The sequence below is a fragment of the Phyllobates terribilis genome, unplaced genomic scaffold, assembly GCF_046119375.1.
Source record: "Phyllobates terribilis strain yellow unplaced genomic scaffold, ASM4611937v1 Scaffold_2__4_contigs__length_985480577, whole genome shotgun sequence".
Lineage (NCBI taxonomy): Eukaryota > Metazoa > Chordata > Amphibia > Anura > Dendrobatidae > Phyllobates > Phyllobates terribilis.
Genome location: NW_027362762.1, coordinates 32,843,161 through 32,858,997, shown reverse-complemented (window position 1 = coordinate 32,858,997; position 15,837 = coordinate 32,843,161). Strand labels below are relative to the sequence as shown.

The window sequence follows — 15,837 nt, the reverse complement described above, 5'->3', positions numbered from 1 at the left end:
AGAAGTACTATCACATACTAGGCATACAGAAGTACTATCACATACTAGGCATACCAAAGGACTATCACATACCAGGCATACCAAAGGACTATCACATACCAGGCATACCAAAGGACTATCACATACTAGGCATACAGAAGGACTATCAAATACTAGGCATACCGAAGGACTACCACATACTAGGCATACCGAAGGACTATCAAATACTAGGCATACCAAAGGACTATCACATACCAGGCATACCAAAGGACTATCACATACCAGGCATATCAAAGGACTATCACATACTAGGCACATAGAAGGACTATCACATACTAGGCACATAGAAGGACTATCACATACTAGGCACTTAGAAGGACTATCACATACTAGGCACATAGAAGGACTATCACATACTAGGCATACAGAAGGACTATCAAATACTAGGCATACCAAAGGACTATCACATACCAGGCATACCAAAGGACTATCACATACCAGGCATACCAAAGGACTATCACATACTAGGCACATAGAAGGACTATCACATACTAGGCACATAGAAGGACTATCACATACTAGGCACATAGAAGGACTATCACATACTAGGCATACAGAAAGACTATCACATACTAGGCATACCGAAGGGCTATCACATACTAGGCATACCGAAGGACTATCACATACCAGGCATACAGAAAGACTATCACATACTAGGCATACAGAAGTACTATCACATACTAGGCATACAGAAGTACTATCACATACTAGGCATACCAAAGGACTATCACATACCAGGCATACCAAAGGACTATCACATACCAGGCATACCAAAGGACTATCACATACTAGGCATACAGAAGGACTATCACAGTCCTTTGGTATGCCAGGTATGTGATAGTCCTTCTGTATGCCTAGTATGTGATAGTCCTTTGGTATGCCTGGTATGTGATAGTCCTTTGGTATGCCTAGTATGTGATAGTACTTCTGTATGCCTAGTATGTGATAGTACTTCTGTATGCCTAGTATGTGATAGTACTTCTGTATGCCTAGTATGTGATAGTCTTTCTGTATGCCTGGTATGTGATAGTCCTTCGGTATGCCTAGTATGTGATAGTCCTTCGGTATGCCTAGTATGTGATAGCCCTTCGGTATGCCTAGTATGTGATAGTCCTTCTATGTGCCTAGTATGTGATAGTCCTTCTATGTGCCTAGTATGTGATAGTCCTTTGGTATGCCTGGTATGTGATAGTCCTTTGGTATGCCTAGTATTTGATAGTCCTTCTGTATGCCTAGTATGTGATAGTCCTTCTATGTGCCTAGTATGTGATAGTCCTTCTATGTGCCTAGTATGTGATAGTCCTTCTATGTGCCTAGTATTTGATAGTCCTTCTGTATGCCTAGTATGTGATAGTCCTTCTATGTGCCTAGTATGTGATAGTCCTTCTATGTGCCTAGTATGTGATAGTCCTTCTATGTGCCTAGTATGTGATAGTCCTTCGGTATGCCTAGTATTTGATAGTCCTTTGGTATGCCAGGTATATCAAATACTAGGCATACCGAAGGACTATCAAATACTAGGCATACCGAAGGACTATCACATACTAGGCATACAGAAGGACTATCACATACTAGGCATACCAAAGGGCTATCACATACTAGGCATACCGAAGGACTATCACATACCACGCATACAGGATGACTATCACATACTAGGCATACAGAAGGACTATCACATACTAGGCATACCAAAGGACTATCACATACTAGGCATACAGAGGGACTATCACATACTAGGCATACAGAGGGACTATCACATACTTGGCATACAGAAGGACCATCACATACTTGGCATACAGAAGGACCATCACATACTTGGCATACAGAAGGACCATCACATACTAGGCATACAGAAGGACCATCACATACCAGGCATACCGAAGGACCATCACATACCAGGCATACCGAAGGACCATCACATACCAGGCATACCGAAGGACTATCACATACTAGGCATACAGAAGGACTATCACATACTAGGCTTACCGAAGGACTATCACATACTAGGCATACAGAAGTACTATCACATACGAGGCATACCGAAGGACTATCACATACCAGGCATACCGAAGGACTATCACATACTAGGCATACCGAAGGACTATCACATACTAGGCATACCGAAGGACTATCACATACTAGGCATACCGAAGGGCTATCACATACTAGGCATACCGAAGGGCTATCACATACTAGGCATACCGAAGGACTATCACATACTAGGCATACAGAAGGGCTATCACATACCAGGCATACCGAAGGACTATCACATACCAGGCATACCGAAGGACTATCACATACTAGGCATACAGAAGGACTATCACATACTAGGCATACAGAAGGGCTATCACATACTAGGCATACAGAAGGACTATCACATACCAGGCATACAGAAGGACTATCACATACCAGGCATACAGAAGGACTATCACATACTAGGCATACAGAAGTACTATCACATACTAGGCATACCGAAGGACTATCACATACTAGACATACCGAAGGAATGTCATATACTAGGCATACAGAAGGACTATCACACACATAGGGAGACAGAAAGACTATCACATACCAGGCATACAGAAGGACTATCACACACATAGGGAGACAGAAAGACTATCACATACCAGGCATACAGAAGGACTATCACACACATAGGGAGACAGAAGGACTACCATACGCCTGGGATACCACATACAAAACATACTGAAGGACTATCATACACCTGGGCATACCGAAGGACTATCACATACAGATAGTCCTTCGGTATGCTTACATTTTTTTTCTATTTTCCTCCTCTAAAACCTAGGTGTGTCTTACAGTCCAAAAAATACGGTAATTATTCTAATTTACTGAGATAATGACTTTTATGTTTTCATTGGCTGTAAGCCATAATCATCAACATTAACAGAAATAACCATATGAAATAGATCGCTCTGTGTGTAATGACTCTATATAATAGATCCCTCTGCGTGTAATGACTCTATATAATAGATCGCTCTGTGTGTAATGACTCTATATAATAGATCCCTCTGCGTGTAATGACTCTATATAATAGATCGCTCTGTGTGTAATGACTCTATATAATAGATCCCTCTGTGTGTAATGACTCTATATAATAGATCCCTCTGTGTGTAATGACTCTATATAATAGATCCCTCTGCGTGTAATGACTCTATATAATAGATGCCTCTGCGTGTAATGACTCTATATAATTGATCCCTCTGCGTGTAATGACTCTATATAATAGATCCCTCTGTGTGTAATGACTCTATATAATAGATCCCTCTGCGTGTAATGACTCTACATAAGATCCCTCTGCGTGTGATGACTCTATATAATAGATCCCTCTGTGTGTAATGACTCTATATAATAGATCCCTCTGTGTGTAATGACTCTATATAATAGATCCCTCTGTGTGTAATGACTCTATATAATAGATCGCTCTGTGTGTAATGACTCTATATAATAGATCCCTCTGCGTGTAATGACTCTATATAATAGATCCCTCTGCGTGTAATGACTCTATATAATAGATCCCTCTGCGTGTAATGACTCTATATAATAGATCCCTCTGAGTGTAATGACTCTATATAATAGATCACTCTGTGTGTAATGACTCTATATAATAGATCCCTGTGTGTAATGACTCTATATAATAGATCCCTCTGTGTGTAATGACTCTATATAATAGATCCCTCTGTGTGTAATGACTCTATATAATAGACCCCTCTGTGTGTAATGAGTCTATATAATAGATCCCTCTGTGTGTAATGAGTCTATATAATAGATCCCTCTGTGTGTAATGACTCTATATGATAGATCCCTCTGTGTGTAATGACTCTATATGATAGATCCCTCTGTGTGTAATGACTCTATATAATAGATCCCTCTGTGTGTAATGACTCTATATAATAGATCCCTCTGCTTGTAATGACTCTATATGATAGATCCCTCTGTGTAATGACTCTATATAATAGATCCCTCTGCGTGTAATGACTCTATATAATAGATCCCTCTGTGTGTAATGACTCTATAGAATAGATCCCTCTGTGTGTAATGACTCTATATAATAGATCCCTCTGTGTGTAATGACTCTATATAATAGACCCCTCTGTGTGTAATGAGTCTATATAATAGATCCCTCTGTGTGTAATGAGTCTATATAATAGATCCCTCTGTGTGTAATGACTCTATATGATAGATCCCTCTGTGTGTAATGACTCTATATAATAGATCCCTCTGTGTGTAATGACTCTATATAATAGATCCCTCTGTGTGTAATGACTCTATATAATAGATCCCTCTGTGTGTAATGACTCTATATAATAGATCCCTCTGTGTGTATTGACTATATAATAGATCCCTCTGCGTGTAATGACTCTATATAATAGATCCCTCTGCGTGTAATGACTCTATATAATAGATCCCTCTGCGTGTAATGACTCTATATAATAGATCTCTCTGCGTGTAATGACTCTATATAATAGATCGCTCTGCGTGTAATGACTCTATAGAATAGATCCCTCTGTGTGTAATGACTCTATAGAATAGATCCCTCTGTGTGTAATGACTCTATATAATAGATCCCTCTGTGTAATGACTCTATATAATAGATCCTTCTGTGTAATGACTCTATATGATAGATCCCTCTGTGTGTAATGACTCTATATGATAGATCCCTCTGTGTGTAATGACTCTATATGATAGATCCCTCTGTGTGTAATGACTCTATATGATAGATCCCTCTGTGTGTAATGACTCTATATAATAGATCCCTCTGTGTGTAATGACTCTATATAATAGATCCCTCTGCGTGTAATGACTCTATATAATAGATCCCTCTGCGTCTAATGACTCTATATAATAGATCCCTCTGCGTCTAATGACTCTATATAATAGATCCCTCTGCGTCTAATGACTCTATATAACAGATCCCTCTGCGTGTAATGGCTCTATATAACAGATCCCTCTGTGTGTAATGGCTCTATATAATAGATCCCTCTGCGTGTAATGGCTCTATATAATAGATCCCTCTGCGTGTAATGACTCTATATAATAGATCCCTCTGCGTGTAATGACTCTATATGATAGATCCCTCTGCGTGTAATGACTCTATATGATAGATCCCTCTGCGTGTAATGACTCTATATGATAGATCCCTCTGCGTGTAATGACTCTATATGATAGATCCCTCTGCGTGTAATGACTCTATATGATAGATCCCTCTGCGTGTAATGACTCTATATAATAGATCCCTCTGCGTGTAATGACTCTATATAATAGATCCCTCTGCGTGTAATGACTCTATATAATAGATCCCTCTGCGTGTAATGACTCTATATAATAGATCCCTCTGCGTGTAATGACTCTATATAATAGATCCCTCTGCGTGTAATGACTCTATATAATAGATCCCTCTGCGTGTAATGACTCTATATAATAGATCCCTCTGCGTGTAATGACTCTATATAATAGATCCCTCTGCGTGTAATGACTCTATATAATAGATCCCTCTGCGTGTAATGACTCTATAGAATAGATCCCTCTGCGTGTAATGGCTCTATAGAATAGATCCCTCTGCGTGTAATGGCTCTATAGAATAGATCCCTCTGCGTGTAATGGCTCTATAGAATAGATCCCTCTGCGTGTAATGGCTCTATAGAATAGATCCCTCTGCGTGTAATGGCTCTATAGAATAGATCCCTCTGCGTGTAATGGCTCTATAGAATAGATCCCTCTGCGTGTAATGGCTCTATAGAATAGATCCCTCTGCGTGTAATGGCTCTATAGAATAGATCCCTCTGCGTGTAATGGCTCTATAGAATAGATCCCTCTGCGTGTAATGGCTCTATAGAATAGATCACTCTGCGTGTAATGGCTCTATAGAATAGATCCCTCTGCGTGTAATGACTCTATAGAATAGATCCCTCTGCGTGTAATGACTCTATAGAATAGATCCCTCTGCGTGTAATGACTCTATAGAATAGATCCCTCTGCGTGTAATGACTCTATAGAATAGATCCCTCTGCGTGTAATGACTCTATAGAATAGATCCCTCTGCGTGTAATGACTCTATATAATAGATCCCTCTGTGTGTAATGACTATATAATAGATCACTGTGTAATGACTCTATATAATAGATCCCTGTGTGTAATGACTCTATATAATAGATCCCTGTGTGTAATGACTCTATATAATAGATCCCTGTGTGTAATGACTCTATATAATAGATCCCTGTGTGTAATGACTCTATATAATAGATCCCTGTGTGTAATGACTCTATATAATAGATCCCTGTGTGTAATGACTCTATATAATAGATCCCTGTGTGTAATGACTCTATATAATAGATCACTCTGTGTGTAATGACTATAATATATCTCTCTGTGTGTAATGACTCTATATAATAGATCCCTCTGTGTGCAATGACTATATAATGGATCCCTCTGCGTGTAATGACTCTATATAATAGATCCCTCTGTGTGTTATGACTCTATATAATAGATCCCTCTGTGTGTAATGACTCTATATAATATAGGAGCTTCACTTTTTGTATTGAAAAACTGAAATAAATTAACTTTTTGATTATATTCCAATTTTGTGAGAAGCCCCTGTACCTGGGCATACCGTAGGATCACCACACATCTACATATACTAGGCATACAGAAGGACCACCATACACCTGATCATATAGAAGGATTACCACATACTAGGCAGACAAAAGGACTATCACACACCTGGGCATACCGAAGGACGATCACACACCTGGGCATACCGAAGGACGATCACACACCTGGGCATACCGAAGGACGATCACACACCTGGGCATACCGAAGGACGATCACACACCTGGGCATACCGAAGGACGATCACACACCTGGGCATACCGAAGGACGATCACACACCTGGGCATACCGAAGGACGATCACACACCTGGGCATACCGAAGGACGATCACACACCTGGGCATACCGAAGGACGATCACACACCTGGGCATACCGAAGGACTATCACACACCTGGGCATACCGAAGGACTATCACACACCTGGGCATACCGAAGGACTATCACACACCTGGGCATACCGAAGGACGATCACACACCTGGGCATACCGAAGGACGATCACTCATCTGGGCATACCGAAGGACGATCACTCATCTGGGCATACCGAAGGACGATCACTCATCTGGGCATACCGAAGGACGATCACTCATCTGGGCATACCGAAGGACGATCACTCATCTGGGCATACCGAAGGACGATCACTCATCTGGGCATACCGAAGGACGATCACTCATCTGGGCATACCGAAGGACGATCACTCATCTGGGCATACCGAAGGACGATCACTCATCTGGGCATACCGAAGGACGATCACTCATCTGGGCATACCGAAGGACGATCACTCATCTGGGCATACCGAAGGACGCTCACTCATCTGGGCATACCGAAGGACGCTCACTCATCTGGGCATACCGAAGGACGATCACTCATCTGGGCATACCGAAGGACGATCACTCATCTGGGCATACCGAAGGACGATCACTCATCTGGGCATACCGAAGGACGATCACTCATCTGGGCATACCGAAGGACGATCACTCATCTGGGCATACCGAAGGACGCTCACTCATCTGGGCATACCGAAGGACGCTCACTCATCTGGGCATACCGAAGGACGCTCACTCATCTGGGCATACCGAAGGACGCTCACTCATCTGGGCATACCGAAGGACGCTCACTCATCTGGGCATACCGAAGGACGCTCACTCATCTGGGCATACCGAAGGACGCTCACTCATCTGGGCATACCGAAGGACGCTCACTCATCTGGGCATACCGAAGGACGCTCACTCATCTGGGCATACCGAAGGACGCTCACTCATCTGGGCATACCGAAGGACGCTCACTCATCTGGGCATACCGAAGGACGCTCACTCATCTGGGCATACCGAAGGACGCTCACTCATCTGGGCATACCGAAGGACGATCACACACCTGGGCATACCGAAGGACGATCACACACCTGGGCATACCGAAGGACGATCACACACCTGGGCATACCGAAGGACGATCACACACCTGGGCATACCGAAGGACGATCACACACCTGGGCATACCGAAGGACGATCACACACCTGGGCATACCGAAGGACGATCACTCATCTGGGCATACCGAAGGACGATCACACACCTGGGCATACCGAAGGACTATCACACACCTGGGCATACCGAAGGACGATCACACACCTGGGCATACCGAAGGACTATCACACACCTGGGCATACCGAAGGACGATCACACACCTGGGCATACCTGCCCCCTACAGGTGCGGACGATACTGTGTGCTTATAGCACAGACATACTGCCCTCTACAGATGGTGGGAGGTACTGTGGAGAGGACATTTGGCTGCCAGCAGACCTTTATGGGTGATCAGTGGTGACTAGCCGAATGTGCCTTGAGTATTTGACATTTTCTTACCTGGTAACTAATCACCTGAGTACAAAATAGTCATAAATTACTAAGAGGATATCTCCTAGAAGGAGGAGCTGGACCCAAGTCAGAGGGGTAATTGATCAACCATGGTCTCTGCAGAGTCAGGAGAGGAGCTGGACCCAAATCACAGGGGTAATTGGTCATCCTTGTCTTCCGCAGAATCAGGAGAGGAACTGGACTCCAGTCAGAAGGGGTTATTTGGTCATACATGGCCACCACAGAGTCAGGAGAGGAAATGGACTGTAGTCATAAGGGGTTATTGGTCATCCATGGTCTTCGCAGGGTCAGGAGACAAGCTAGACCCAAGTCACAAGGGTCATTTGTCATCAATGGCCTCTGCAGAGGTGAAGAGCAGCTGGACACCAGTCAAATTGATCATTGGTCACCCATGGCTTCCGTGGAGTCAGGAGAGGAGCTGGACATGTAGTCACAGGGGTCATTGGTCATCCATGACGCCTGCAGAGTCAGAAGAGTAGCTGTACTCTAGTCAGGAGGGGTTATTGGTCATTTATAGCCTCCGCATAGTCAGGAGAGGAGCTTGAATCTAGTCAGAAGGGGTTATTGGCCATACATGGTCTCCGCAGAGTTAGAAGAGGAGCTCGACTCTAGTCAAAAGGGGTTATTGGTCATCTATGGCCTGCACAGAGCCAGGAGAAGAGCTGAACTCTAGTCAAAAGGGGTTATTGGTCAAAGAGGTCATTGGTCCTCCGCAGCATCAGGAGAGGAGTGGACTCCAGTCAAAAGGGGTTATTGGTCATACATGTCCTCCGCAAGGTCAGGAGAGGAACTGGACACCAGTCACAGGGGTAATTGGTCAACAATGGAGTACGCAGAGTCAGAAAAAGAACAGGGGTAATTTGTCATCCTTGGTTTCTGCAGAGTCAGGAGAAGAGCTGGACCCAAGTCAAAGGGGTAATTGGTCGTCCATGGTCTCCTCAGCGTCAGGAGAGGAGCTGGACATCAGTCACAGAGGTCATTGGTCATCCTTGTCCTTCATAGAGTCAGGAGAAGAGCTGGACTCCAATCAGAAAGGGTTATTTGGTCATACATGGCCTCCACAGAGTCAGGAGAGGAGATGGACTGTAGTCAGAAGTGGTTATTGGTCATCCATGGTTTTAGCAGAGTCAGGAGACTACCTGAACCCAAGTCACAAGGGTCATTGGTCATCCTTGGCATCTGCTGAGTCAGAAGAGGAGCTGGACAGTAGTCACAGGGGTCATTGGTCATTCATGGTGCTCGCAGAGTCAGAAGAGGAGCTGGACACCAGTCACAGGGGTAATTGGTCGTCCATGGCCATGGCATCCGCAGAGTCAGAAGAGGAGCTGGACAGTAGTCACAGGTGTAATTGGTCATCCATGGCGCTCGCAGAGTCAGAAGAGGAGCTGGACACCAATCACAGGGGGTAATTGGTCATCCATGGTCTTCGCAGAGTCAGGAGAAGAGCTGGAATCTAGTCAAAAGGGGTTATTGGTCATACATGGCCTCCGCAGAGTCAGGAAAGGAGTGAACTCTAGTCAGAAGGGGTTATTTGTCATCCATGGCCTCCGCAGAGTCAGGAGAGTAGAAGGACACCAGTCACAGAGGTAATTTGTTATCCATGTCCTCTGCAGGGTCAGGAGAGGAGCTGGAGATTCTAGTCAGAAGGGGTAATTGGTCATTTATAGCCTCCGCAGAGTCAGGAGAGGATCTGGACACCAGTCACAGGAGTAATTGGTCAACCATGGAGTACGCAGAGTCAGAAAAGGAGCTGGACCCAAGTCATAGGGGTAATTTGTCATTCATGGTCTTTTCAGAGTTGGGAGAGATGCTGGACCCAAATCAAAGGGCTAATTGGTCATCCATGGTCTCCGTAGAGTCAGGAGAGGAGCTGGATGTCAGTCACAGAGGTCATTGGTCATCCTTGTCCTCCACAGAGTGAGGCGAGGAGCTGGACTCCAGTCAGAGAAGAATATTGGTCATCCATGGTTTCCATAGAGTCAGGAGACATGCTGGACTCATTTCACAGATGTTATTGGCTCCTGGGGTGCTCCTACGTCCTGGCTGCAGCGTGCTGTGGATGCTCGTCCATACATCTCCCTCTGCTTCAGTAAAAACTTGGTTGTCATTTGTCCATAGCTGTGTTATCTGGTGGGGGAGACAGAATGGAGCGGACACTGGGAGTGTGAGTCCAAGATGATGAGTGTAGTAGGAGGCGCCATGTCTGCAAAGTGTGACTCACGTAGGTGAACACCAAGGGAAAGCTGAGTGCATTGAGCCAGACAGGTGTATTCCAGTGCATGGATGATACGGGGGTAGAGGGATTATTACAATGATTCCTGCCATACCTGTGATTGTAAAGTAGCAGAAGCCCCAGGGCGTGCGCTAATAATCCCTATACAAGAATTACCTGAGATCGTCGTGTAACATTGTGACCCCTGTAAATATGCTCTAATCCCTGGTAGTTCTTGTTTAGAGATGTATTTATCCTCATAGTCCCAATACATAATAATCGCACCCAAAACTGTACCCGAGATTATAATTGTAACCCTCTTGTACGTGCTATTACAATCCCCCTACAAGACCTACATGTAAAATTATAATCCCTAGAAAGGACCCCACTTGCCAATATAATGGGCCTATCTCCATAATCCCTGTACACAGTATAATAATCACCATGGTACCTGAGATTATAATGTGGATGGTAATCCCTGTACACTGTATAATAATCACCATGGTACCTGGGATTATAATGTGGATGGTAATCCCTGTACACAGTATAATAATCACCATGGTACCTGGGATTATAATGTGGATGGTAATCCCTGTACACAGTATAATAATCACCATGGTACCTTGGATTATAATGTGGATGGTAATCCCTGTACGCAGTATAATAATCACCATGGTACCTGGGATTATAATGTGGATGGTAATCCCTGTACATATCCTCATCCTGTACAAAACTCTACATTATTGTGTTTCTAAAACCCTAATTCTGCTATAATAGTCCCTAAATGCGCACATCGTTATAATCCTTGTCAGTAGTGTTATAATCTCTATATCTGAGAATATATCATTCACCATTGCAATCGGTATGTGATTAAATCCCGTCCCATCACAATAATTTATCACCTACTTCTAATAATCCCTGTCCACACTAGAATATGCTATGCACCCACCATGATAATCCATGATAATCCCTGTCCACACTAGGATATGCTATGCACCCACCATGATAATCCATGATAATCCCTGTCCACACTAGGATATGCTATGCACCCACCATGATAATCCACGATAATCCCTGTCCACACTAGGATATGCTATGCACCCACCATGATAATCCATGATAATCCCTGTCCACACTAGAATATGCTATGCACCCACCATGATAATCCATGATAATCCCTGTCCACACTAGGATATGCTATGCACCCACCATGATAATCCATGATAATCCCTGTACACACTAGGATATGCTATGCACCCACCGTGATAATCCATGATAATCCCTGTCCACACTAGAATATGCTATGCACCCACCATGATAATCCCTGTCCACACTAGGATATGCTATGCACCCACCATGATAATCCATGATAATCCCTGTCCACACTAGGATATGCTATGCACCCACCATGATAATCCATGATAATCCCTGTCCACACTAGGATATGCTATGCACCCACCATGATAATCCCTGTCCACACTAGGATATGCTATGCACCCACCATGATAATCCATGACACAGCTATATATAATAATTCTTCCGGCTGATTAGCATGGGTCTCTGGTGATGTTTGCAGCCCGGCAGAGCGCTCTGCAGCAGGCTCGCTTTTATCCATCTGTGACTCCGCCAGTGCAATGATCAGTGTTAGTCCGGGCCACTCCAGCTCTATTCTGGCCCTCGGGTGGCAGAGCTTCTGGGGCCTTCTCTTCTCTTGTGATTTTTCCTCCTTGCTTTTCACGTGACCTGAGATTTTTACTTTTTTGCTGATCGTTATATGAGGGGTTTTTTTGTGGCACAAGCTTTAGTTTTTATGACTACCATTTTTGGGTCCATTTGACTTTTTGGCCTTTTTTTTATTCCGTTCTTGGGGAAAGCAAGTCAAGAAAAACAGCGATTCTCCCACTTCAATGTTTTTATTGTTTTGGCATTAACAATATAATGATATTTTATTCATTTGGACAGTTACTCATGCTGTGATACCAAATACCGTATTTTTCGGACTATAAGACGCACCTAGGTTTTAGAGGAGGAAAATAGAAAATAAAATTTAAGCATAAAATGTGGTCATGATGCCCTGTTATAGGGGAGGGGGTCTGCTGCTGACAGTGGTATTGGGGTAATGTCCCCCAATTCTGTTAATATCCCCCATTCTGGTATATATGGCACCTCCTTCCTGTTATACGTTGCCCTCGTCCCCATCCTGGTATGCATGGCACCCCAATCCCCCATCCTGGTATGCATGGCACCCCAATCCCCCATCCTGGTATGCATGGCACCCCAATCCCCCATCCTGGTATGCATGGCCCCCTTCATCCCTCTTCCTGGTATGCATGGTACCTTCATCCCTCTTCCTGGTATACACTGTATGTCACCTTCATCCCTCTTCCTGTTATGCATGGCACCCCAATCCCCCATCCTGATATGCATGGTCCCCTTCATCCCTCTTCCTGGTATGTATGGTACCTTCATCCCTCTTCCTGGTATGCATGGCACCCCAATCCACCATCCTGGTATGCATGGCACCCCAATCCCCCATCCTGATATGCATGGTCACCTTCATCCCTCTTCCTGGTATGTATGGTACCTTCATCCCTCTTCCTGGTATCTATGTCACCTTCATCCCTCTTCCTGGTATGCATGGCACCCCAATCCCCCATCCTGATATGCATGGCCCCCTCATCCCTCTTCCTGATATGTATGGCACCCTTCATCCTGGTATGTATGGCCCCCTCTCACACCCATCCTGGTATGTATGGCACCTTCATCCCTCTTCCTGGTATGTATGGTACCTTCATCCCTCTTCCTGGTATGTATGGTACCTTCATTCCTCTTCCTGGTATGTATGGCACTCTTCATCCCTGTATGTATGGCCCCCCTCATCCTGGTATGTATGGCACCCTTCATCCCTGTATGTATGGCCCCCCTCATGCCTCATCCCTGTATGTACGGCCCCCCTCATCCTTGTATGTATGGCCCCCCTCATCCCTCTATGTATGGCCCCCCTCATCCCTCTTCCTGACATGTATGACACCCTTCATCCCTGTATGTATGGCCCCTCTCATCCTGGTATGCTTGGCACCCCCTGATCCCCGTCACGCTGTACAGAAAAAAAATAAACAATTATACTCCCCTCCTCTCTCCTCCAGCGCTGCGTCCCGCTCTGTGTCGGAATAGTCACTGCTCCCCATGCCGGGACTGTGTGCGTGGGGAGCAGTGAACATTCATTCTCCCTAATAGCGCACACATTGTACCTGCAGCGCGGCTCCTGCTGTGCTTGGCTGTCAGCGTGCCCGCTGTTAAAGATCATGAATATTCACCACACCCATGGGAGCAGGTGGCTGCTGCCTCCTGTGCCCCGCTACTCCGCCGCTGTCGCTTCCCCCACTCCTCCCACCACCCACAGCCACAATATTTATGTATATCGGACTATAAGACGCACCCCCCACTTTTCTCCAAAATTTTGGAGGTAAAAAGTGCATCTTATAGTCCGAAAAATATGGTAGGTTTTATTTTTTGTTTTTTACTTACTTTTTGGCAAAAGGGTGAGATTTAAACTTTTATATGTATATTTTTTTACACATTTTTCAAATATATATAATGCATACAGTGTGTATGTGTATATATAATATATATTGTAGCAAAGCCAGGTAGAATAGAGTTAAATTCTAGCACTGCAAGTCTTAATTCGATGCACCTGGCTAACTTCAACTAAGAACCAGGGCCTGTGGTCACTAGGTGTCAGTCTGCTGGATGGAGCAGAGTGGAATGTGCTGCTGGTGAGTGTCCAGCCAAAATGTGAGCTGTAGCTGAGAGAGAGATGTGCCGGGGTCTTTAGCAGAAATGAGACTGTATGGGTCAGCTAGGAGAGCTGAGCAGTCTGTGTGTTGGAACTGCAGAGAACCGTGTGGAAGCTGCAGCCTGTTCAGTGGGAACTGTGCCCAGAGTTGAACACTTCTCGTTGTTGGAAGCTGCTGGAGCTCAGGCTGAAGGGGATACAGAGACTGATAGGACCGAACCTTTTCTGTGTATGAAGTTTGCTCCAGGAGAAAACACTGTACTCTGTCTGGGTGACCCGCACTGACGTATATGTGCTGCTGGATGAACTGGTTATTTGCTGTCATTCCTTTGTGCTGGTTTAGGTTATGAATCCCTTGGAGTTTTATGAAAGCAATAAAGCTTAACCTGTTTGAACGAAACCGCATCACGCTGACCCTCACTTTTCTGGGTGCTGATGTTGGCCTTGGCTCAGTGGGTCCCTCACTTTTCTGGGTGTTTATGCCATCCCTGGCTCAGTGGGTCCCTCACTTTGCTGATGCTGACCCTGGCTCAGTGGTTCCCTCACTTTGCTGGTTGCTGACGCTGACCCTGGCTCAGTGGGTCCCTCACTTTGCTGATGCTGACCCTGGCTCAGTGAGTCCCTCACTTTTCTGGGTGCTGACGCTGACCCTGCTTCAGTGGGTGCCTCACTTTGCTGACTCTGGCTCTGGCTCAGTGGTTCCCTCATTTTGCTGACGCTGACCCTGGCTCAGTGGGTCCCTCACTTTGCTGACGCTGACCCTGGCTCAGTGGGTCCCTCACTTTGCTGACGCTGACCCTGGCTCAGTGGGTCCCTCACTTTGCTGACGCTGACCCTGGCTCAGTGGGTCCCTCACTTTGCTGACGCTGACCCTGGCTCAGTGGGTCCCTCACTTTGCTGACGCTGACCCTGGCTCAGTGGGCCCCTCACTTTGCTGACGCTGACCCTGGCTCAGTGGGTCCCTCACTTTGCTGACGCTGACCCTGGCTCAGTGGGTCCCTCACTTTGCTGACGCTGACCCTGGCTCAGTGGGTCCCTCACTTTGCTGACGCCGACCCTGGCTCAGTGGGTCCCTCACTTTGCTGACGCCGACCCTGGCTCAGTGGGTCCCTCACTTTGCTGACGCCGACCCTGGCTCAGTGGGTCCCTCACTTTGCTGACGCTGACCCTGGCTCAGTGGGTCCCTCACTTTGCTGACGCTGACCCTGGCTCAGTGGGTCCCTCACTTTGCTGACGCTGACCCTGGCTCAGTGGGTCCCTCACTTTGCTGACGCTGACCCTGGCTCAGTGGGT

General features: G+C 45.4%; 1 protein-coding gene across 1 annotated transcript in view; it reads left to right on the top strand.

Annotated features, from left to right (window-relative positions):
- Positions 1 to 15,837, top strand: part of DCHS1 (dachsous cadherin-related 1) — a 239,831-nt gene that overhangs the window by 29,084 nt on the left and 194,910 nt on the right. The gene's annotated exons all lie outside the window — the stretch shown is intronic.